At 37.4% G+C, this 23,074-nt stretch overlaps 2 long non-coding RNA genes across 2 annotated transcripts; both read right to left on the bottom strand.

The window, feature by feature from the left end:
* Positions 1–8,587: 8,587 nt before the first annotated feature.
* LOC120323892 lies at positions 8,588–17,267 on the bottom strand. The gene is made up of 5 exons (XR_005564806.1): positions 17,175–17,267; positions 13,094–13,291; positions 11,946–12,163; positions 11,619–11,736; positions 8,588–8,761 (listed from the first exon to the last, which is right to left on the bottom strand). It is a non-coding gene; the product is annotated as an uncharacterized LOC120323892 (long non-coding RNA).
* Positions 17,268–17,714: 447 nt separating this feature from the next.
* Positions 17,715–22,037, bottom strand: LOC120323893. Its single transcript, XR_005564807.1, has 3 exons — positions 21,483–22,037; positions 19,060–19,288; positions 17,715–17,814 (listed from the first exon to the last, which is right to left on the bottom strand). It is a non-coding gene; the product is annotated as an uncharacterized LOC120323893 (long non-coding RNA).
* Between the last annotated feature and the right edge of the window lie 1,037 nt (positions 22,038–23,074).

Genomic DNA, 23,074 nt, shown 5'->3' with positions numbered 1-23,074 from the left:
TGACGATGTACTGTCTCGCATCACACTGCATTAGTTGCAATAAATTGCTTTCCATCTTTTCTGGGATTTGGACTTTGTGATTTGGAAGGTCTTTTGTCGTACTATGTTTCTCTATTCCCTTCATCCTTCCTTTGAGGAACACAAAGACTATTTTCATTTTAGACTAATTACTCATAAATAAACCTCAAACACAGGTCCTTATTGTAGGCTGTTGCATAATATTGGACTGATATTCAAGCATTCCTACCACTTAGAGCTCATAGTAATTTCTTAGTGTCAAGACTTTTTAAAATTAAGGTCTGCATGTGCTTTAGTGTGATTTTTGACAGGAACCTTTGGTGTGCAGCATGTGATTTAGATGTATGAGTTTCAAGACTGAGATGATAAGTGTGTGGTCATGTAGATAAACCTATCTTTAGCTTTAAACACCCAAACAGTCAATCTGTTTTTAAGTCTAATGCCTAAGACTAAGGCTGTGTTTATGTGGAATAAACATGGATTTTGTTAGAACAGTGATCTATTTCACAAGAATGAATGTAGCCTACACCAATCACAAAATGACATGTAATTTGCTCCAAAATAATATATTTATTTTTTTCTATAAAATGTTTATGACACTTTTTGCCTTAGGACTTTTGTTTCTGCTTTCCCACTCACTTGGTAAGTTCCTCTGCTCAGGACCCACCTTCTGTCAAATCAGTTATTTTACAAATGTCACAAGAAAAATGACATAAGAGGGAGTTGAGAAGCTGACTTATGAGGGTCCATGTACAGCAAGGCTCTATTGCTCATGAACGATCTGTGATAGCAAGCTGTGATAGAAACAACAGAGCCTCTCTCTTTTGAATAGGGTAGAATCAGTTCACAAAGTAAACTCCTAGTTCCAGACTTGTGACAGTATATTTTATTGTATCCATAATTCTACGTAAAGATTTGGTTTTGATTTACAGACCATTTATAGCTCTTTTAAGCCTGTATGTCTCTGTGAATTTAAGTGGCTTGGTTTTATTTCAGATTTGAGTACTGATCACTAATCTGTTAGATCAGTTTTATGTTAGTGAATTGGACCCTAATTCTGAAATGATATCTGCCATCTTTTCATTCTACTGTACATCACCTGGCAGCTGCATATGTAGTTTCCATGTAATTTATGCCTTGCAGGTGTCAGTAACTCCATGTCAGAAAACAGAAAGATGCATGGATGCATTTAGTAATTACTGTGTTACTAACAGGGTAATTGCATACTTATTTATCTCTACAAATTACATGGTAGTAGCACTCAAAATTACTATTACAGACATCTTCCATAGTTGCCAGTAAATAATTGCTTTTTAATTACAATATAATTATATGCTTACTACTGTCTGGTAGAATAAAGCACTACTTGATTTTGTATACTTTTTGGCATTGTCACAGCAACCAAAGGTTTGTGGATGTCATTCACATGAACACTGTCAGTGGCAAGTCACCAAAATTTTTGAAAGTTTGTTTATCTGAGAATAGGAAATTGCTATCTCTAAGGAGGTGAAACTAGTCTTTGAACAATCAGTTTATCCTATTACCAAAGTACCTCTCAGATAAACTTAAACCTTCCATGGTTTTCAAACGTCATTGTGACTCCATTTTAAACTGACAGGAATGGTGTCCATGGGCGGACCAAGGACAAGAGTTTATACAGTGGCTTCCACCAAGAAAATTCCAGCCCAAAACTTCATATAATTGTATGTCACTTTCCCATTGACAGTGGTGAATAGCTGACTCTAAGCTGCCCTGTTTGGCTATAAATTTGAGAGCCAAAGTAGTATAAAGCAACATCTGCTGTGTGTTCAAGGTTTCCAGAAGAAGATGCAAGGCAGAGTTTAATATGTTTCTCAGGACTGACAATTTCTATAAATTACGACATGTAAAACTCAAGGGTCTAAAGGTGTACAAAGAGCACTATTTTATTCACATAATCATGTAATAATTGTGTAGTAATAATAATAATAGTATATAATTAATCTCTACTCTGATTGTCAGCAATGTAGAACAGCGGAATATTCAAAAAATAGAACAGGTTTTAGGGCGGTCCACTCAAACAAATCACATGGAATCTAATAGAATCTGTCTACACATCATGCCAGTAGCAAAGCCTACTCCATATCTCATGAAGAAACAAGCCTTTTAAGTTCTACTAAATTTTCTACACTCTCTCACCAAGAGGTACTCTCCTCATGGAGCCCAGCCTAGAGGAGCTACAAGCTTTTAGCTACAAGATCACCTTACCAAGAACCACAGACTTGCTGAGATACAATTAATCATGATTCAGTACTTTGCTGTAAGATTGTACGGTCTGGCTTATTGCAAATACAATAGGAAAATTACACAAGGTTCAATTAATCATCAAAATTTGGATAACCTGAGTTCTGCAGACTGTTAATCACAGTTTATACAAATAGGTAGCATTTTCAACCATTTAAAGCATGCTGTGCCATTCAACATGCTTTACAAGTGAATGAAATTCTTCCTGTGACTCTGCATGGAAAAACAAAACAAACTAAACAAAACCAGACACTGAAAAAACTCACTCTCTGTTTTGACTTCTGTGGTGTAAAAAGCCTTTCTGTTTACTAGTTTGTCAACTTCCCTAGTGGCACTTTAAGGCAGTGCTTATTCACATACATTGCCACTTTCAATTATACTCTGATTTGCAGATAATAGGGAAAATATTTTCTATCTCAAGTTTCAACGTGAATCTGATTTTTCATACAGACAGAAAGTGAAATGATTTAATGTAATAGAGATGTAAAGGTTTCAGTTAACCACTGATATTGAAAGAAGATAAATACTTTCAGTTAACATTCAGCTACGTTTTCATGAAGTCCTTCTTGTTGTCCACTATACTTCTTTTCCCCCCTCAAGGGTAGTTTACATTGTGCTCACAAATTCTCTTATCAACAGATGAAGTTGAAATTCAAAGAGCAATCAACAGCCACTGTGAACAGAGTCACTAAAACTATGTTCTTTTTCAGATACTCCTTTGATTTGAGTTCATTTAAATCTACCTTGAAGGGCTGGCAAAATAACAGTAGGCAAAAATAATTATTTTCTTTGTGTTTAACTAATAATACATTTTGTTTGAGGTCAGAATTTTCAAAATGATTTAGCATGTATAACATATTGGTAGTCTTAATTTTCAGAGACTTCCTTTTAATCTAAAATATTTTACTTTATTTCTGAAACTGGATGGAGAACAAACTGTAGACCACTCAGTGGTCTTGCAAATAATTCGAAGGGAAATGCAGCGATGAAAGTAGTAGCATTTGCTAAAGGGCATTTGTTAGCAGACAGGAACATAGAAGAACTACTGTCTCAGCTGAACTCTGCAGCACAGTAAAGGCATGTCTGTGCTTGGATCTAGAAGTTAAAGACCTTCTACTGAAATGGAATAATGAGATTTGAGTGTTTAAGTAACCAAGGAATGGCTGGACTCCCAGTATTCTCAAAGCTGACATCAAATGGGTAAAACAATGCATTCTTCATGGCCTTTGGGATGTCTAGCATAATATCACTGAAGTGTATGCTGTTACTTTTCACTAATTTGTTGCTGTTCTAGAGTTGAAAACCTGGTTTTGATAGTTTGTTTATGATCCATCCACTACATAACACAAAATAAATCTACATCATGATTGTGTCAAGTGAGGTTTAGATTAGATATTATCATAGAATCGTAGAATCAGCTGGGTTGGAAAGGACCTCCAAGAAAAAGGTTCTTCACTGGTGGTTGGGCACTGGAACAGGCTCCCCACAAAAGTGGTCACAACACCAAGCCTGACAGAGTTCAAGAAGATTTTGGATGATACTCTTGGGCACTTGGGGATGGTCCTGTGCAGGGCTAAGTGTTGGACTTGATGATCCTTGTTGGTCCCTTCCAACTCAGCATATTCTGTGATTCTGTGATTCTATAAGCTTGGAAGGGCTAACTGGAGATTCCGACTCTAGTGGCAGGGAGAGAAGCACAATCATGGGAGCTCCCCATTTCAGCATTAATTCTCCACTTAGAGGCTACATGATCATATACACCATGTTCTCGGAATAAACTTTTTCACCTTCAAAGTTTTTGCTGAAACTGCAATATTATACCAAGAGCATCGAAGCAGAGGAGTGTTATATAGAGTGGAGAATGCAGCAGCTGAACTGGAAAAAGGACCATTTCAACTTGATGCATTCATCCTAAAAAAAATCAAGCAAAACTTTCATCCTACACGCTCTTGATTCATGCATGCTTCATTACTGGAATAATTGAACCTGGAGTAGTTGCCCTAATCAAAAGAAACACAAAATCAAAACATAAGAGGAAAACAAAGAAGATGGAAACATCTGGTGAACTGGGGCAAAAGGCAGATCTGGGTTTGCAGCTTGTTTCTGCCCTGCCTTTCCGTGATTTGAATAAGTTGTATAAGATTTCACTGTTTCATTAGGCCAGGTAAAACACAGGAATAGCAATCCTTCCTCTGTTTCCCTTTCCCACCCTATCTATTTAGCCTGTCAGTTGCCTGACACATGAGCTCACCTCTCTGTTTATAGCATTCCAGTTTTGATGGGGATGTCTGGCTGACACACGTAATTAATGGTGGTAACGAAAATCAGAAGTCTTTTGCAAGGATCTTTCCTGTGTGGCCAGGATTTACAGGTGATTATACATGGCAAACACAGTGTATTACCCCTTCATTCCCTCTCTACACAACTTTTGTGTCCAGTTTCTATTCAGTTGCTGGACTGTCTTAGCACACACTTATAGGCCTCCTTTTTATACGGTACATTGGATTTAATCCCTTTGTGCCTCTGAATATAACTATAGGTTTGGGGTTACCTGGACTTTTTATGCATGTAAACCTGATGTTTTACACATGTGGCACAGTATACTTAAGCACAGTATTGCAATCTTTCCTGAAGCCCCATTAAAAGAAATAAGAAAAGGGAACAACTATAGTAATTAGGCTAGTGTCATGTATGCAGTGGGTCAGAGCTTTGATATTAAGAGTAATAGAGCATATTATTTACTTAACAGTGACTGTGTGCTGTATCTGTGTATGGTGCAGACAGAAAAGCTCAGGAGGAAAGCATATTCTTAAGAAAGTTGATGTGAATGGAGTTGTCTGAAAAATACTGATGTAGTACTGCTTGTACCTGTTTTATTTGTCAGGCATTTTATGGGAGAAAGTCGAAAATGCAGCTGGAGATGAAGAGAGGCATGAAAAAAGGAGGGATATGAGTAAAGTTAAAAGGTGGAAAAGTCTGAAAAAGTATATGAGGAGCAGCTAGTTAGGTAGGCTGTATTGTCTGAGTATTCAGTGATGGGAGGCGAGAGAATAGTTAGGAAAAACTGGAGGTGGGGATGAGTGGTTTTATTTTTAATTGGATGAGGAATCCAGGAGAAAGGTTCCAGTAAGTGGCACCCAGACAGCCATTCACTTTCAGCATTTTCTTCTACCCCTTTTCAAAAAGCTACCCATCTTGACCAAATGTTCAAAATTTCTTTTACAGGTATAGTCACCAAGACACACATGATCAGTTGTCTATAAATTGAAGCTTGCCTATGATATTTTGCTCTCACTGTGGATTTGGACACTGTAGAGGAAAAAGACATATTGCATGCACACGCTGTACAGAAAAATCTGGTAACAAACAACTAGAGGCTGATTAACAAAGATTGTTACATCATACCCAGAAAGAGAATGATTTCAGGCTGACAGTATTATTTTAATTTTATTTTAACATGCCTCTAAAATGTATTGTGACTGACCATATGAAAAGTTAACATTTGTTTTTGAATGAGTGGACTAGGTGGACATATGAAAGAATACATTCTCTACTAGCAAATCAGTTTTATATTAGCCAAGGCAAAACCTTCACAGCAAATGTATGTAAATCACTAATTCTCGGGGCACCGAAGGGAATGTACTTCATGCTATAACTTAAATACTAATGAAATCAAGTGAAAATGATAGTCATTAGTCAGCTGAGCCTTGATAGGGTTCCCTGTGGACTGATACAAATTCACTATTAGAAATGGATTCTCTCACAGTCCACAGTGAGCATTTAATCCTTCTGTAAAGCAGATTTAAATTTGATGTTTAATATGTCATTTTTTCATTTCAGGTCTCTTATGTTTCTGTATTTGCAGCTTGTGTTTAATCTTTTTTAAGTCAGTCTAAGTTTTTTATCTGCATTCTCTTGGTTTTATGTGCATATTATTGGCCTATGTGAATCATACAGCCACAGGTACTAATGATAATCAGTGAAAGTGAACTAATTAGCACACAGCTCAAAATAATGATGTCTCTTACAAGCCAAATGACCCACTTTAGTTTCAGTTCACACAAGGAATGTGTTACCCAATAGAAATTTAGGGGTAGCATTTTGAAAGTTATCCTAGATAAGGATGGGTATAAACATAATTTTTCTCTTTCCTTACAGAAAAATAATTTTAAATGTTTTTTCCAGTATGTGGTTCTGACAGATTACTTGAAAATAAATAATCAGAGGCTCACACACACATGCACACAATCACACATACAATTTTTGAAATCTTAGTTGGGGTCATTTGAGATGAGTAAGATGGGAGATGCTTTCCAGCATTCCTGTGAGTCAAATTCTGCTGTCTGGCATCGGGAGTACATGCTGCCCACTCAAGTTTTGTACTAATACTAACTCCTCATTCCCTTAATGTTTGTCAGATTTGCATAGGAAACACAAGTGGATCAGCATTAAGCCTTACTTTGAGCAGAATCTTTACTCAGAGAAAACTCACACTTAAATGAATAGGAACCCTTCTCTACATAGGAAAAAAAATGAAGAGAATGTAAATTTCATAGCACTTCTTAAGAGTATTGTGTTATCTTCAGGTCGTCTTGGCTTACTACTACGTCTAATAATATTTAGTACTAGAGAATTGCCAGACTATAAAAGAAACAATGCACAGTATTCATGCCTCGTGTGCACGGTGCACTTTTAAAGTTGGAGGGAAAATCTCCAGGAGTAATGAGAATTCCTGTGGTCTGTGTGTTTTACAACATTATAAATTATAAAACATAATGCTATGTAAAACCAAACCAGGGAACAAGCTCAATCATGGATTACTGATTTTCTAGGTGCTTGATAGTCACCATGTTCCCTGTTAGGCAACACTTTCCAATGGAGCAATCAGGCATGGTTCATGGACTGACTGTATCATTCCCAACAGGCAGGATGGACAAGATAACACAAGATTTGTTTCTCTCCAAATATCCACAGTAAAGTGCAAGCTCCGAAATGACCCTCCATGCCCACATTTTATCCTTAGGCATGCAAATCATGCCTTCTTTCCATGCTTCCCTGACCCTTCCATTCTACCAAACTGATTTTTTCCTTGTTCATTTAATACAGATGTACATTAAATTTCTTCTTCTCCTTAGTCAGTCTTTATATATAAACCTCCAAAATTCTTGAAAACTTATAATAATCCGTTTTGGCACTCAATTTGCAGCAAACCTTGATGATGTTGATGTTGAAGACACCAGGGTGGTGGACAGATGTTCAATAGTTGGTCTCTACTTCTTTCATAAGTACAGAGACCTTGTCTTACACCATCTGGCAACCAGGTGTTGGAGTGTAGCTCTCCTACTCTTATTTGATGGTGTCCAGTCCCTGGTGATGATGAAAGAAAGTTGGTGTGACTTACTTTCTTTCTAGAAAGCAAAATCATACCTCCTCTCTAATTTGCTTTTTCAGTCTGATTACAAACCAAGGGTGTTATTGGTCTAATCAAGCTCTGATCAGGAGTTCCCCAATCCTGCTTTAAATGAAACAGTTTTTACTGACTATACGGAACAGGAATTAAGCTAATTCCTCTCTCTGTATCATAGTAAGACATATTAGAAGAAAGCACCTCCATAAAACTTGTTAAATTTTTATGTTTGACCTTTACCAGCACAGCAAAAACAGGCAGCTTTTGTGTAAATTGTAAATTTGTAAATTGTAAATTTGTGTAAATTGGTTTAGATATTTTGGACTGAGTTTTGAAAAAAAATGGCCTTTAATCTAACAAACTTATTGTGCAAAGGTATAAACTTTTGACCTGTTGCTTTTGCTAATAAAAAACCTTAGCTCGGAGCAGAATACAATTTGCATGTAAGTTCTAATCAGAAGATGCTAAAGAGAACACAACTTAGAGCAGTCAGAGTTTTCAGCACTCTCCTGATTTACACTAGAGAGGATACGAAGCTGTGGGCTTGACATGTAACTCCACCTTCCCACCCCGACATGCACCACTGCGGCCGTGCTATGTAGTCTGTCATCTTCTTTCCTCAGGGCTCCATCTCCACAGTGTTTGTTTCCCTCCCTTATCTTTCACAGAGGTCTGACCTCTGCCTCGAGCAGTGCTGGTAGGTGGAAAAACAGGGGGTAATGGAGAGCGGTGAGTGCTTTCAAAAACGTGATGAATGTGCTGCTTATGTTCAGATTACAATTAAATGTTGTTTAGGATAAATATTCCATTTTATGACATATTTTGTTTCCACAGTTGCCAAGCAGGGGGTGAAGTGAAATTTGTAACCTATCCTCTAAATCCAAAGCAAAAAAAAATAGAAAAAGCAAATCTGATTTTTTTAATTTTTTTATGTGCGTGTGTAGGTAACTGCCCTTCCTAACAAATCTGGAACTGCTGTCTAGTAATTTATGCTGGTCTGATGTTAGTTTGTTTTCTGGATGAATGTGTTGGTCTAATTCCAGAGACATCTGCCTGAAAAAATACACAGAAAAGAGAAAAGTATATTAAGCTTAACCACTGCTTAGTAAATACTTGAGGGGGGAATTGTTAGGTCAGATTCTGATTAAGTGTTGTGAATCTACTGGACTTAAAAGACTAGTTTGACTGCTAAGGCTCAAAGCCCAGAAAAGAAAGCAGAAGAACTATTGAACACTAAACACTAAGGAGTGCCAATGACAACTCCTTCTTCAAACAAAGCTATCGGGTTTTTGAAGAGTCCAATTCTTGCGGTGGGTATGTGAAGAGTGTATTTTAGGGAACATCAAACCAGCAGATGAGAAACCTTTTTTTGGTAAAAAATTGGTTATGTGGACTATTGATCTATTAAAACAGAATAAGGCACTGACAAGGAAGTGACTTTGTTGCTACTGATGACATGCACATATTTTGTTTCAAGAGGGTTTCTAAATGGAAGAAATACAGGTTCATGACCTCACTTCAACCTATAGATAGCTACTCCTCTTGATACTTGATATTTTGGTGCAAGGAACTTTAAACTGATCATTTTGAGGATTACAGAATAATAACTTTGGTGTTATATGTATTTACCAATAATATAAATTGTAAGGTATTATTTTTAACAGCTAGGAGCTCAGGTTTGATGCAATAATTTTCTTGGAATATTTCATAGTTTTTTAAACAAAGTATGATGGTCAAAAATTCCAGTAAAATGAAAAAAATAAAAGGAAATGGAGTTATAGAACAGACCAATTTTTCAAGGTCTACACTATAGGACCTCTAGTAGACGGCGACTTTATTTTCATATCTAGCTTGTCTACAGAAAGTAGCGATGTCTACGATGTGATATCTTCGACCTCAGTCCAAATTACTTTTCCCAGCCTCTCCCATTTGCAGAGCCATAGTGCCCAACATGGTTCCTTCATGGAGAGTTGGTCTCTCCACGCTCAGATACAGCAGATAAACTGGGGTAGCCGTAACAGTAAGCAGCATGAAGCTGCAGAAACCACATGGGCACCTGGAAAGAAGTGCTGGAGCTAAGGTCTTCTGGAGAGAGGTTTATGACCTCTAGAAGACCTCTTTCAACAACTTTTATCTGACGGTACAAGGGCTATGTCTTTGGCCTTTTTCACGGACAGAACAGGTTCTCCTGCCTGGGCTAAATAAAAAGGTGGGGAAAAAGTCTGATGGCTAAAATTCACAGGAATCATCTGCAAAATTCTCTCTCCTTTTTCTTCTTTCTCCTCTCAGGCACTGTACACAGTCTGAAATCAGAATTTACTACCATTTTACTGATGATTCAAGAGGCAGTGACCTTCTTTCCCAGAAAAATAATGAGTCATCAGCACAAAGCACAGTAAAATGTAGTCTTTAAGTGGCCCTTCTTCCATGTCTGCCTATTTATCTAAGGACTACAAAATTTATCATGAGCATTAATGCTTATAAATTAAGTGGCAGAAGGTGGGGCGAACTTCTAATCTAGAACAGATTCCCGATGCGTTCAATGAGATCAACTCTATTTTAACTCTACTACCTTTTAGTGTGTTTATTTAGCTGATGAAGACAGCCTAACTTAGCAATATATAGCAAGGTGCTCAAGGTCCTGTATGAGTGCTGTGGCAAATTCAGTAACTAACACAGAGATTTTAACTCCCGCATCTCTGCTTCAAATATATTTTCTTGTTATGCTCCATGGATGTTACTCAGACGACTCATAGGAAGCAGATGTTTCTGTTGGAAATGTCACTTTTCTGGCAGTAACATTTCAATGTGATGGTTATTTGAATAGCACAAACGACCTTCCTGCACCTTTGTTATATCTTTTTGAGAGTTTTCTTTCTGAGAGTTTTCTTTTAGCTTGAAATTATATTTTAAAGGCCACTTCTAGCACCATTCATAGTAGTGCAGCAGCTATTAATTCTGACTGCCCTGATTTTCTTTTTCTCTTCCCTTTAACAAGTTTTTCACTAGCTTTCATCAGTATAGATGAGGCCAGTGAACATAGCAAATATAAAATAGATCTGTGAGACTCACTTATTAGACACATTTTATTTAAATGTGTGTGCAGCTTGCCATGGTGTCAAGCCAGGCAATGCATAAAAGTGAAAAGCACAGCCAGCAGTGATGAGAGATGGAAGCTGGGGTTGGTGGCTGCTTTGTGTTGTCCTAGCACTGCTACCTGCTTTGGTGATTAACCTGCATTATTCACACACTAGAGACACAGTCTAGGCTGACGGTAGGTAGGATTCAAATATATAAATTCTAAAGTTTAACTTGACCTATGCATAAGTACTTAAAACATAAAACATTTACTTAGGCATACAGCTCAGGATCACGATGTTTGCTGTGATTTGAGGGTCAGCAGTTTTTTCTTTCCTTGCAGTGATGTAGTTTGATACATAATGAACTGGTGTGTGCTGCTTGTCCCATATGCCTGTACATATATCTTTATACGTAAATCTGTATGTATATTCTGTGGTATGTCTGTGTATGGACAATATATGTACTTATACACAAAGTGTGTGTGTATACAGTCCATGCGAAGTGTGACAGATTTCTCTGAAGCTCTGTGAAATATCTTTTCTCTGATGCCTTAAGGTTCATCTGTTTTTTTGATTTTTCTAATTTTTCTAAGTTTTATAAGTAGTTATATAGTAAAAGTAGATTTAGAAGCGGCAGCACTTATTCCCTTACCCTTAGCACAGAAACTGCTCTCATTCTCCACCCCTTTTACCCGAATTCCCCACATCATTATCCCCTGAATTCCAGTAGAAATGTTTAGTCTCTCTTTAAGATAGGCCTCTTTTGTCTGAGGACATCTAATCCTGGCCTGAACCACAAAAGTACAGTCAAGAACTGGGTGAATATATACCCCCTGTATCCTGAAGAAGATGAAGATTGATGAAGAGAGGGTCTTAAAGATCCCAGTCCCAATTCCCAAGGGTCATGACTGAGGGTGGTCCAGGGCAAAAACCATGGGATGGAAACACCTGGAATTGGACAAACAATATTAAAAATTGTAACATCTGTAACTGGGGGACTCGTGTGTCTTGTAACCTATGCCTAGGCACAAATTAAAATCCTTTCCTTATCACCTTCAAAACTAATTTGTCTCGAAGTTTTTTTCTCCCTGAATTTTCTTTTAGGCATCACTCTTAACTAAGCTGAATTTTTAAAAAAGAGAAGTCCAGTATGATACCTTTTTTCTCCATATGAAATAATGCAATATCAGTGCTGCTACTTGTTGATACACATCTGATTTGTACCATCTGATGTCCAATAGTGTATATCAGATCACTCAATCTTCAATCTTCTTCATTGGCTTGCTTCTCTGGTATTCCAGTATGTGTAAATTGTTTGGCACACTAGAAATGAGATGTGGATAATGATCTTGCTAATGCTGATGAACTATATTTCCTATAAAAAAAAAAAGATGTTTATAATATCTTTTTTTAGATATTGGAAGAAGAAATGTATCCCTTATTAGGTATTTTGTCCCTTCTGCAGCCCTCTAAAATGTCAGTAATTTACTTTCTTATTTTGTTTTTGAAAGTTCATTACTCTAGACCTTGTTTGCATCACAAAGGTTGCAATAGTCTTAGGGAAATATATAACATGCCTTTATTCCTAGATAAACTAAACTTAAAATTTGATTAATTACATCTCTTTTTACCTTAGATCTGCTTAAAAATTCTATTCAAACTATAATGTCATCATTAAGACTCTTTCAGCATGGCAGAACTGACAATAGTTAGTTCCAGTATGTAATTAGGACATATAAAAATCTTCACTATAAACAGAATTTTAATACCTAAGACATCAACAGAGGAGAGATTTTATTTTATGGGATTGCTTTTATCCTATTTTGAGCATCTAGCATGAGCCAGTCTTTGTTAATGTGCAATGAAACAATGACAAGATCAAGTCTACTAGAATCCAAATTTTCTCGTGTCAGGAAGAGTTGTGGGCTTTTTTCCCCAGCAGCCTTACATGGTTCTTCAGTGCTAAGCAGTGCTGCATTAGTTCTGACATGATATGCAAGATTGAATAGTTTAGACAATATTCCACTCTTACTTAGCCAATGTCTGTAATTTCTTTTCTTTTACTAATTTATTTCTTTTCATTAGATGTGAAGATAATAATAGAGCTAACTTTTGTTTTGAATAGATAGGCATTAGAAGGGTATTCTTTATCTTTCTGTCCTTATGGATTTAGCTAGCATTAATTTTCATTTGTAATCCTGATTGCAAAAGGCATGCACAGAAATCCTTATATTGCTCAGTGTTCTTAGTGGAGTACAGAGGTGTCAAATACTATCAGGTACTAAATTAGCAAGGACATTTTCACCGAAATTGATTTCTTGAGTCTTTGGAATCCTTGAAATCACTCAAAGTCCTTGTTGCTTTTCAGGTACCCTATTAATCTTTATAGGGTTGTATTGGCATTGTTGGCTGAAGCTTTCCTGCTCTGCTCTCTGGACAGATGTGAACAGACCACAAAGAGGCAGGGATCCACTACCAATTCATAAGAATCCACATCAGGTCTCTGAAATGGAGAGAAGAATCATATTAAAAGCAGTCATAATCACAAAGTGTAAATGAGACATAGGGTGCTGCATTATTCCTGGATAAAGATAATGCCTGTGTTGATCTCACTGTCAACTTACCTTTGCCTGTCCCTAAGTGAGATTTAAAATCTAATAATAACACAATGGTTCAGAGCTGGGTAAGTGATTCTCATCAAAACTCAACATCTACCAAAAATTAATAGTAGAAATGAGATAAAAAAAAAGAAAAGAAGAGCAAGAAGAAAAGAAAAAAAGCTTGTAACAAGGAGTAGGGAGTCTGGTAGAGGGAGGGAAGGAGGTGGACTGCAATTGTAAAACCCCATTTGCAGGGAAACAAAGAGCAATCAATGTAATAGCAGTATAAAGCAGTCAAAAAAGGACAAAGGCTGCAGTCTGACATCTTTTATTCCTGAGCCCAGGTGGAGCTATAATTGGCAGTCCCAGCTTGAAGATGAATACAGTGTAAAAGAGCCCTCCCCTTGGAAGAGCAGACAAAGAAGAGTCGGGTTTCCAGAACAGTCAAAAAATATCTCTGTTTTTTTAAAGGGGGGAAGAAAGGACTGAAAAAAAGAAAAAAAAGTGGTCATAGGGGGATACAATCTTGGCATATTATGAAATTTGTGTCTGGTATCTGTGAATTCCATGGCTGCTTGAGCTCCCTTTACCTTCCTGCTCACAGTCCTTACAGAGCAGCAAGAACAGTCCCCTAAAGAGTGCCTGAAAATCTCACAAAGTGTTGCTGGCCATATCTGCTGATTTGGTTGCCAAATGTTGATCCCTCTGTTCACAAGTTAACAGGGATGATAAAAAACCTGGACAGGATCAGCCGTGACCACTGACATTTAGATTTAACTAAGATGGGATGGCTGCTTTCTTGCTACACAAGAAAGAAAAAGCATTTTGCCGCTGAATGTCCTCAGCTACTGCTCAGAATTGCAGCTATAAGGCTCCTTCCATAAATAAGTGCACACAGACTGTTCGTTGAAACATAAAAATATTAAATAGGAGCAGGGAGGTAAAAATGACACGTCCTTTTCAATGTAATTTAATATCAATAGTTTGTGTCTCTGTTTTCCTGACTTCAGCTCTGTAAAATTAAATTTTTTTTTTATGTTCATGAAATTTCTCTGAGGTACAGATCCCAAAGTACATAGATTTGTTGATAAGAGTGCTTTATTCCTTTTCTGAAAAAAAGCAACAGAAAATATCTGAAAATGTATAAAAGACAACATCTACAGAAGAAGAGTAGCATTTGCAGCTTCTTCTAATAAACTAGTTTCTTAGGGAATAACTGCATTAAAATTAATCAGACAGCTACACTTCAAATTAACCAGCAAAAATGCTCATTTTCTTTTCATACACTGTATGTAAGTACGCTTAACTATCATTTACTCAGTGGGGGGCATGGATAAAAAAGGCACGTAATATGAGTGCATTGGTTTACTTCTTCTCACCAAGAATATATCAGAAACAAAGACTTAGTTTTCTGAGATTGTTAGTTTGTAGTCATTGACCTTCCGTTTCAAGTTTTAATTTGAATTTTGGATGTAATATTTTTTAACCTCTAGAAAATTCAGCTATTAGTTGTTGACCTTTCAAATTTATGATCCTAGAACACCTATTCAAAGTGTTTCTTTGTGTTTGTGAGGGTATCTGAGGCTGTCTGTCTATGTCTGTGTGTGTATGCATACATGTCCAGATAAACAATACACCTTAAAACATAATTTAGTCACCTGATTGTCTCTACTCCAGTATTCTCTTACCAGTAGTGGCCATCAGCAGATACTTAGAGCAAGTGCAGTATGAATGTGACGCTTGCATCTAATATTTTCCTAATACACGATTTTCAACTGAGAGAATTTACTGAACTGGATGTGCCTCCTAGGTGCCTAATAGTGTTTTGTCAACTGTATTGTTAGATCCGTGCAAACCAGTAAAACTTACAAAGTTCTTTCCATTGGAGCTATCAGGCCTTTGGGATTTAACCCACTGATTAAATCCTGCTGGGATCTAGGTTACACGGTCCTGTAGAGTTGTTTTTAGGAAGCTAGTCACTGGTTTTCACATAGCTAGAAAACAGACTTCCCATGAAGGTCTAGTATCACAGCCAGCTGACAGGGGAAGGACTATGACCACACAGTTTTATTAAACACGCCTGGACCATTCTCTTCCACTAACACCAAGAGGCATTGGATGCCCAGCATTCATAGAGAAATGTATTTCATCTTTCACCATGCAGACACATAATCCGTATTGCCTACTGAGAAGAGTCCTTATCCCAGTTAATTCTCAAAATATACTTAGAAACTGTTAATGTAAAATCATGAAAGTTGGCTGAAAGGTATGGCAGAAGTGCTCCTAAAAACTTAATATTACAGAGGAATGAGTTCCACTACTCAGAAACATTTCCAGACACCCTTACTATGATTGTAGCCTGTGAAAAGCAGTAACTTTTAGGAACAGACTTACTTGCTTTGTTTCCTGCCATCCCAATCCTAATTGCAGTTCCTGATCATCTCACGCAAATTCACTCCTCTCTTTCCCACCCTGCCATGAATTCTATCTGTTTCTGCATTGTCAGCCTGATCTCCCCTTCTCTCCTTTGACCTATTTTTTGCAGAATTCATAGTTAAGGCTCTGCATAGACTTATATTTGATGATCCTTATAAGCAAAATTAAGTCCCAGTTAGTTGTTTTCAGTCCAGATTTGCATGATGTGATTAGTGATGGTCTTTTTCACATCCTAATCTTCAAATGTATCTTGTGACACGTAGTCTTTGCGACAAGAATAAGAGTCTTTAGAGGAAGTCAGTATGAAGGAATGTGGACATAGATTTCATGGGTATTTCTTCATGATGGGGAAATCATATGTCCTTCACCTCAAAAAGCTATGTGTCATCAGTACGTAAAGTGATTCAGAGACTATTATATGCTCCTGAGGCCAAATTGTGACCTGGCTTTGTGTCCACATAGCTTGTGCCTGCTCCACTGAGAGGGCAGCATCACAGCTTTCAGGCTGGCTAATGGGAATAGGTCCTGACAGCTGCTGTTTCACAAATCACATCCAGGCATCATCTGGCATGTGCTGAAACTGTGTTAAGGAGTGTGATAATGACAAAAGAATTCAACGATCTCCAACAGTACTGTACTGAACTTCTGACTGTGCCCTGGCCTTATTTTATGTAGTAGAATAGGTGTAGGCTAAGTCATTCCTCACTTATTCTCCATAAATGTTGGCTTTTCACAGAGTTCAGTCTACAAAAGTAGCAACATCTGGAAACAGCTGTCTTCTCTGCCTAAGTCTTCTCTGCAGCAGCAGATGGAGTGTCAGCATGCCTTCATTCTGCTCCAATTTCTGTTTCAGATCTATTCTTATACATTTCTCCATGTATAAAATAAAGTAGGAGTTAGATATGAGTAACTAATCAAGTACATAAAGTAGGTGTTGATTTTCCCATTGCAAAAACGAGAATGAGAAGAGAATGGTAACAGTTGCTGCACGTGGAAGATGTTGGTGAGCAGCCCAAGCATTGAATTTGCAGAGACAACAGCTCTTATTTTCACCTCAGATATGCACAGCCTGATTTGAAGGGTCAGCTCAATGAATTCAGTGAGATAAATCTGTTTTAAATTCCAGGGCATTTTACAGTAGAGTAGTTGATTTTTTCACTGACTCACTTTGCTTCTGGGCCTTCTGTGATTGCTAGACCTGAATGTCAGACCTCACTTGTTTGCCTAATGTCATCCATCAATTATAAAATGGCATCTCTCATTGGAATCAGTGTAACCAGGTTGATGAAACATACACTATAAACAACAATTATGAAGAAAATTAAAGAGAGTTTTCTAGCGAGTACATACCCGGACAGTGATTCAAAACTGTGACTCTGTCACTCATCTTCACTTCTATCTAGTGCTGTATAGGCTACCTTTTGCAAGCCATTTATCCAACCTCTTTCTTATCCTATACAAGTATAAAACGGGATAATGATTTTGAAGTATATCAATAGATATTAACTCTATACATGCAATGAACTGCGATGTGCAGTAAAAACACCTACATGCACTCATGATTAGATGCACGCTGATATACATCCAAAGCCTCCTGATTGCCATTAGTCTTTCTCACTAATTTTTAACTTTTTGTGTAATTCATATACGTATTATTTATAAGCACATGTAAAATTATTATAATATTTTTATTCATGGAATTTATCTGCATGTAAGCATAAAGTTTCATACCAAAAGAGCTTAAAAATCAACCGTTAGAGTGGGATGCTAAAGACAGGACAAACATAAAACCTGGATAGGAAGTTGGAACATCTATTTTCTGATATATCTTATGCATGTTATTTTTCACTTATCCAGCCCTGCGCTGTTTATCACTTGTGTTTACCTGCTGTACTTGCCACACAGACTGCAACTGCCTGAGGTAGGGACTGCTTTCTTTGTTATATGTCTGTACACTCTGTCGTTGCACAATCGATCCTTGATTAGGTGCCTAGGCAGTAATGTGGTGTAAATAAATAATAAGAACTTTCCAGTTCATGGCCTTTTGTGACTAAATTAAAGACAGAATGGGATGGTGAAATGGCTATATTGTAAACTGAAGTCAATAAGGACAGCAGACTAGCCTTGTTGTCCCTGAATACATCATAAAAATAACATGCACTAACAGTAAAACTCTGTTTTGGTTCAAAAAAGAGCCAATAACTAGCAATGACATAGATTTACTTTATTTCTTAGTATAGTTTGGATGACCTTCCATGCTTGTCAGCTGGGACCCAGCTGGATTAGCTGGCAATGCCTTAGGGAATGACAGGTATGAGTGGTCTTCATAATCTATTAATCCTAGTCCAATCTGCCAGTATACAAAGGGTTGTGAATTAATACAAGCACTACTAACAGCATATGAAGTAGACATTTGTCTTCTTGGAAAATGCTTGAACAATATATTCATAGGAAGATATATTCATCATAGAAGAGCATAGTTGCAAGCCGTTTGTGGTCTTGTGCTACTAGTATTCATTTAAAAAAAAAAATTAGTCTCAAGTTTATGTCAAAAGAATATGAAACGACTTAGTAGTTGGGAGCTTGAAAGGAAGGTCCGTGGGCAGAAGCCTCAGAGCATGGCAGGGCCTTGCACTCTTCCTTGATGGCCAGCATATCCAGCATCAAATAGCTGAAAGGAGGAAGAGTTAAGGCTATGAAAATCAGAGTTCAGTCATCACTGAGTTTCTGCAGCCACTGTTGGCAAGTGTGCAATAGCTGGACTTGACTGCCATAGGGAGGGATGTAGCCTCTTGGGTACACAGGAGTCAGCAGAACTGGGAGATTTAAAGAATGGCTTTTGTACTTGAAGAACTCCTGAAAGTGAATTTTAAGGCCTAATGAGATCCCTGTGGTCTGTGTGATTAAGCTGACTGGTCACAGTAGTCCTCTCTAGACCAAGCTTCTTCCTCAGAGATAAATTTATGGAGGAGCATTTGATCTGTCTGTAGGTCAAAGTGGTACCAGTAACTAAGATGAGCTTCCCACCTAAAAGACATTGCTGAAGCAGTTCTGTTGATCATAAAATTAAGAAAGAAAAACACTACATGGCAGAAAAACCTCTTAGGAATAGAGGGCAATCAAGAATATGATTATAAATTAAAATAAATTATGCTGAAAACCTTATTTCTCAAATTACTAGCTGCTAAGGTCTTTACAAAATGTCTGTAGTAAACCAGCTTTATTTTTTACTTACTTTGATCTTGACTCATCCAGTCTGTTTTTATCCAAGTCTCCATTTCAGGAAAATATGAAGACAAAGATCTCCTGGAAAAGGAATTCAAAACTGCCCTCATGACAGTGGTGATATCATCACCTTCATCATGACTTGGCTAAGCTTATCCATTGTTCTTAACTGCGTGTTGAAGATCTGGGGTACCACAGCGCCTCAGGACCATTGTGGCGATGTTATTCTTGAGAAATTCCTGGAAGAGAGAAGTTGGACGAACCGCTGAGTAATCCCATCCAAGTCTGACAGTGTCTGGCAGTGCAAAACTTCACTGATTTGAAGTTTTATGATGATCTGTGTTCACTTTTACTGAGAGGCTTGCCTGATCAAACATTTACTTTGTAGAGTTTTGATATGACATAGATAAATTTGGGTCATTCTAACTGACCTATATTTCTTAAATCTAGGAAGTTCACATCAGAAACCAAAATTGTGAAAAAAGTAAAAAAAGTTTGAGAAAGTCTTGTAGTGTGTATCTCAGTGCCTTCCCATACTACAAAAACTTGCATGCTGCTAGCAAAAATTGAGTAATTTTCCCTGTTTCCACGTTTTTAAATTTGTTTTAAATTTTAGGGAAGAAATATAGCAAGTCTCCCATAGCCATCTGGGACCACCTTAAATAATGTGTATGCCTTGCTCTAAGGATCTTAACACTTGCCTGGTTTACCCTATGACAGCTTTGAATTTGCTCAACAGAGATTTAGCAGTGTATGTGGTGTATCACATGTGGCTGTCAGAGTGGAGAAACTAAAAGCAAGACAGCAGGGGAAGTGGGAAGGCTTACAAAAAAAGCATTCTAAGATAAATTGTTTTTTCTGGACTACATTGTTGTTTCTGTGGTTTGAAGTTTTGCACATCTCACAAAGTAGTTTATGAGTTCATAAGGTTCATGAAGGCAAGTAGTGCCCAGAAGTACCCTTTTTCTTGTAGTGTGAGCTTGCTTGCCACTTGGAAAGATATTTGAGCTATTATGAAATATTCCTAGATAAAGAGAATTTTATGCTGTTTAAGCACCGTATATTCAATTTATATATGTGTATATGTATGTGTGTAAATATACATGTGTGTATGTGTGTGTATGTATTATGCATTTAAATTGGATTTTCCTCTCTCCTTTTTTAAGCTTCTTTATTCACAGTATCTCAGTTTTGGCTCATTACTGATCCATTTTTACTCCTTAGGTAACATTTTCAAAAGTGCCGTTGTATGTAAGAAAGTAAATGGCATTCAGACTCTGAAGGCAATTTAGGTGCTTTTGAAAATGGGGTCAAAGTTTCCTTGTCATTTGAATGCATAAAAATTTTTACTTTCTGTGCTTATAACAATTTATTATTAGTATCACAGTAACATAGAGAAGGCCAGTCATGGGAACAGAAGAACTCCATTGTGCTAGGTTTTGAATAAGCATATTCTAAATAGATAGCCTATGACTCAGAGGATTTAGGAATTACTTTTTTTTCCCCTCTGTCTGCCCCTCTGTTTTCTTTTTTATTGGTTGTTTTTAAGAAGAATGCAAGTAATGTTAAAACTTAAATGTACAATGTTTGAGTAGTTTGGAAGGAAAGAAAACAGAATTTGCTCATCCATGGTCTTTAGTAAGGGAAGAGATCAATTGCAAAGATGAACTCTTAAAAAACCAAATGAGAAAAATCTGAATAAGCAAACACTTGAGTGAGCAGGAAAAACTCTGTCCTGTTCGGAGCAAATAAATGTTAACATTAAGAAGACCACATTTGTTAAAAAAAAAAATCAATTATTAATCTAATGATCCTGCCAATATAAATTAATAACCACTGGATATTTTAAGAGACCATTATACTTGATCAGGAGGAATTTCTTCACAGAAAGGGTTGTTAAACAATGGAAGGGACTGTCCAGGATGATGGTGGAGTCACCATCCCTAGAGGTGTATTACACTCCAGATTTTAAGCTATAAGCTGCCCAGAGCAGTTACATTTTATTTAAGACTTTTTAAAAGCCTTTTGGTTGGTTATAACCTCGAATTAGTGTCCGGAGAAAGAGTCACGCACTCTTTCTAAGAATTTCTAAGAGAAATTCTTTTAATTTAGTGAGAAAAATAGGATATTTTGGCAAAAATTTTTGCAGGAGTAAAATACAACCAAGAAAAAATATTTCACTAAAACACTGAGCACAAAGACCCATTCCACAGAAAACACCACAATCAATATACTAGCTTTAGTAAAACACAATTCATTATTTTTAACTTTCCCACAAGAGAAGGAAGAGAGTAAAAGAAGAAAATATATTAAAAAAGTAAAAAGAGAGAAGAAAGAGAGGAGGAAAATAAAATGATTACTGACAAGATCTGATGGTTCATATGGTTTTGGTTGCAGGAGAAGAGAGAGAGAGAGAAAAGGAAAAATAGTTACCAACAAGATCTGATGATTTACATGGAAGAGAGAGAGATCACATGGAGTGTCACGAATTCACAGTTCAGTTTTCCCTCCCAGGCAGGATATCCTGTCCTTGCCTTCCAGGCCAGAGTGAGTTGTGCTGTAGCAGTCACAGGCTCCAGGGGTCATGGTGTGGTCGGGCTACCAGGCAGCTCTGCCTGGACTGACAGCCCGGCTGCAGGGCCTGCAGCTCTGCCCTGTGCTCTGCGTGGGCTGCAGGCCTTTGTTACGACCCACCCCAGAAAAAGGGGAGAGGAGTAACCCAGGTTCTTATCAATAATTCCCTTGGGGTGGATTAGAGTGAAACGACACTGAATAATCGGTGTCTGAAAACATACATAGGTAGGGTTTATTTTAACAATTGCTCATCAGAGGTATAATGCAAGTCAAAAGTCTGCAAACTTGGCTCTTTACTGGAGGGAGGGATGGGCCCAACTGTCCATCCAAAATGCAAGTCAAAAGCCTGCAAAAGTCTCCTAGAATGCATAAATCATTAAACATTTCAGCCTCTGACAGCCTTGCCTTCAGCTCTGCCCTGTGCCCTCAGCACAGGCCTGATGTGCAGGCCCTGCCATGTTCCTGCAGGTCCAGGCCCAGCCCTTCCCCACACGCACTCAGACACTCACTGTGAGTTGGTTCCGACCCACATCCATAATTCAGTGAGATTCGGATCCAGTATCTCACAAAGTGTTCAAGAAACAGCTGGATACGGCATTTGGTGCTATGGTCTAGGTAACAAGGTGGAGACCAGTCAAAGGTTGGACTCGATGATCTTAGAGTCTTTTCCAACCTAAATGGTTCTGTGATTCTGTGATGCAGTTTGTAATAGTCTTTCTGTGCCTTGACTGTGATCATATGTGAAATATAACTGATTTGTAAGAATGTAAGGGTGAGTCCCTTTGATTCTAAATCAGTGCAACTCTCTCCTTTGTTCTCTTGGTTTGCCTTCAGTAAAGGAAAATATTTCAGGGAAATATCTTTTTGCTATGGGAACAAAAAGGGGGAGAGTAGTATCATATGAATACATTGATGTTCAATGGTCAAATTCATATCTCCAATTCAAGTTCTACAGGTATTTACAAATCACACAGTTCATTAAATCTTCTAGATGTTACCTATTTTTTAAGAAATAAATAAAATAAAATAAAATGCACAAATAACCCCAATCACAGAAAGTAATTTAGGAACTTTTTCTGTGTTACTCATACTGCAAAACTGCAAATAACACACAATAATGTATTGTTCTCTTAATTTCTTGAATCATCTCTTATTTTGGATGGTACAGCCAACAGTTGAATTCTTCAGCAGTATTGTTTTCATTACTTTGTTTTGCTGTTAATAACCCATATAGGCATTTGTCAAATGTTAAAAATTCCACTTTATTGTATAAAATAATTTATTAGATTTTCAGGTATTGTACATTAACAGGACACCTATTGACTTACAATAGTGGGACTGTGTTCATTTGTAAGTATCAGACCCATTGAATTCACTTAGCCTCCAGAAGCACTTACAGGACTCCGGCTGTTTGAATAACTATGGTCATCGTGCTTTGCTTATGTGGATGT

Source organism: Pipra filicauda, unplaced genomic scaffold (assembly GCF_003945595.2).
Source record: "Pipra filicauda isolate LSUMZ 115617 unplaced genomic scaffold, ASM394559v2 scaffold366_size716523_pilon, whole genome shotgun sequence".
NCBI classification, from domain to species: domain Eukaryota; kingdom Metazoa; phylum Chordata; class Aves; order Passeriformes; family Pipridae; genus Pipra; species Pipra filicauda.
This window is presented reverse-complemented; position numbering and strand designations above follow the sequence as displayed.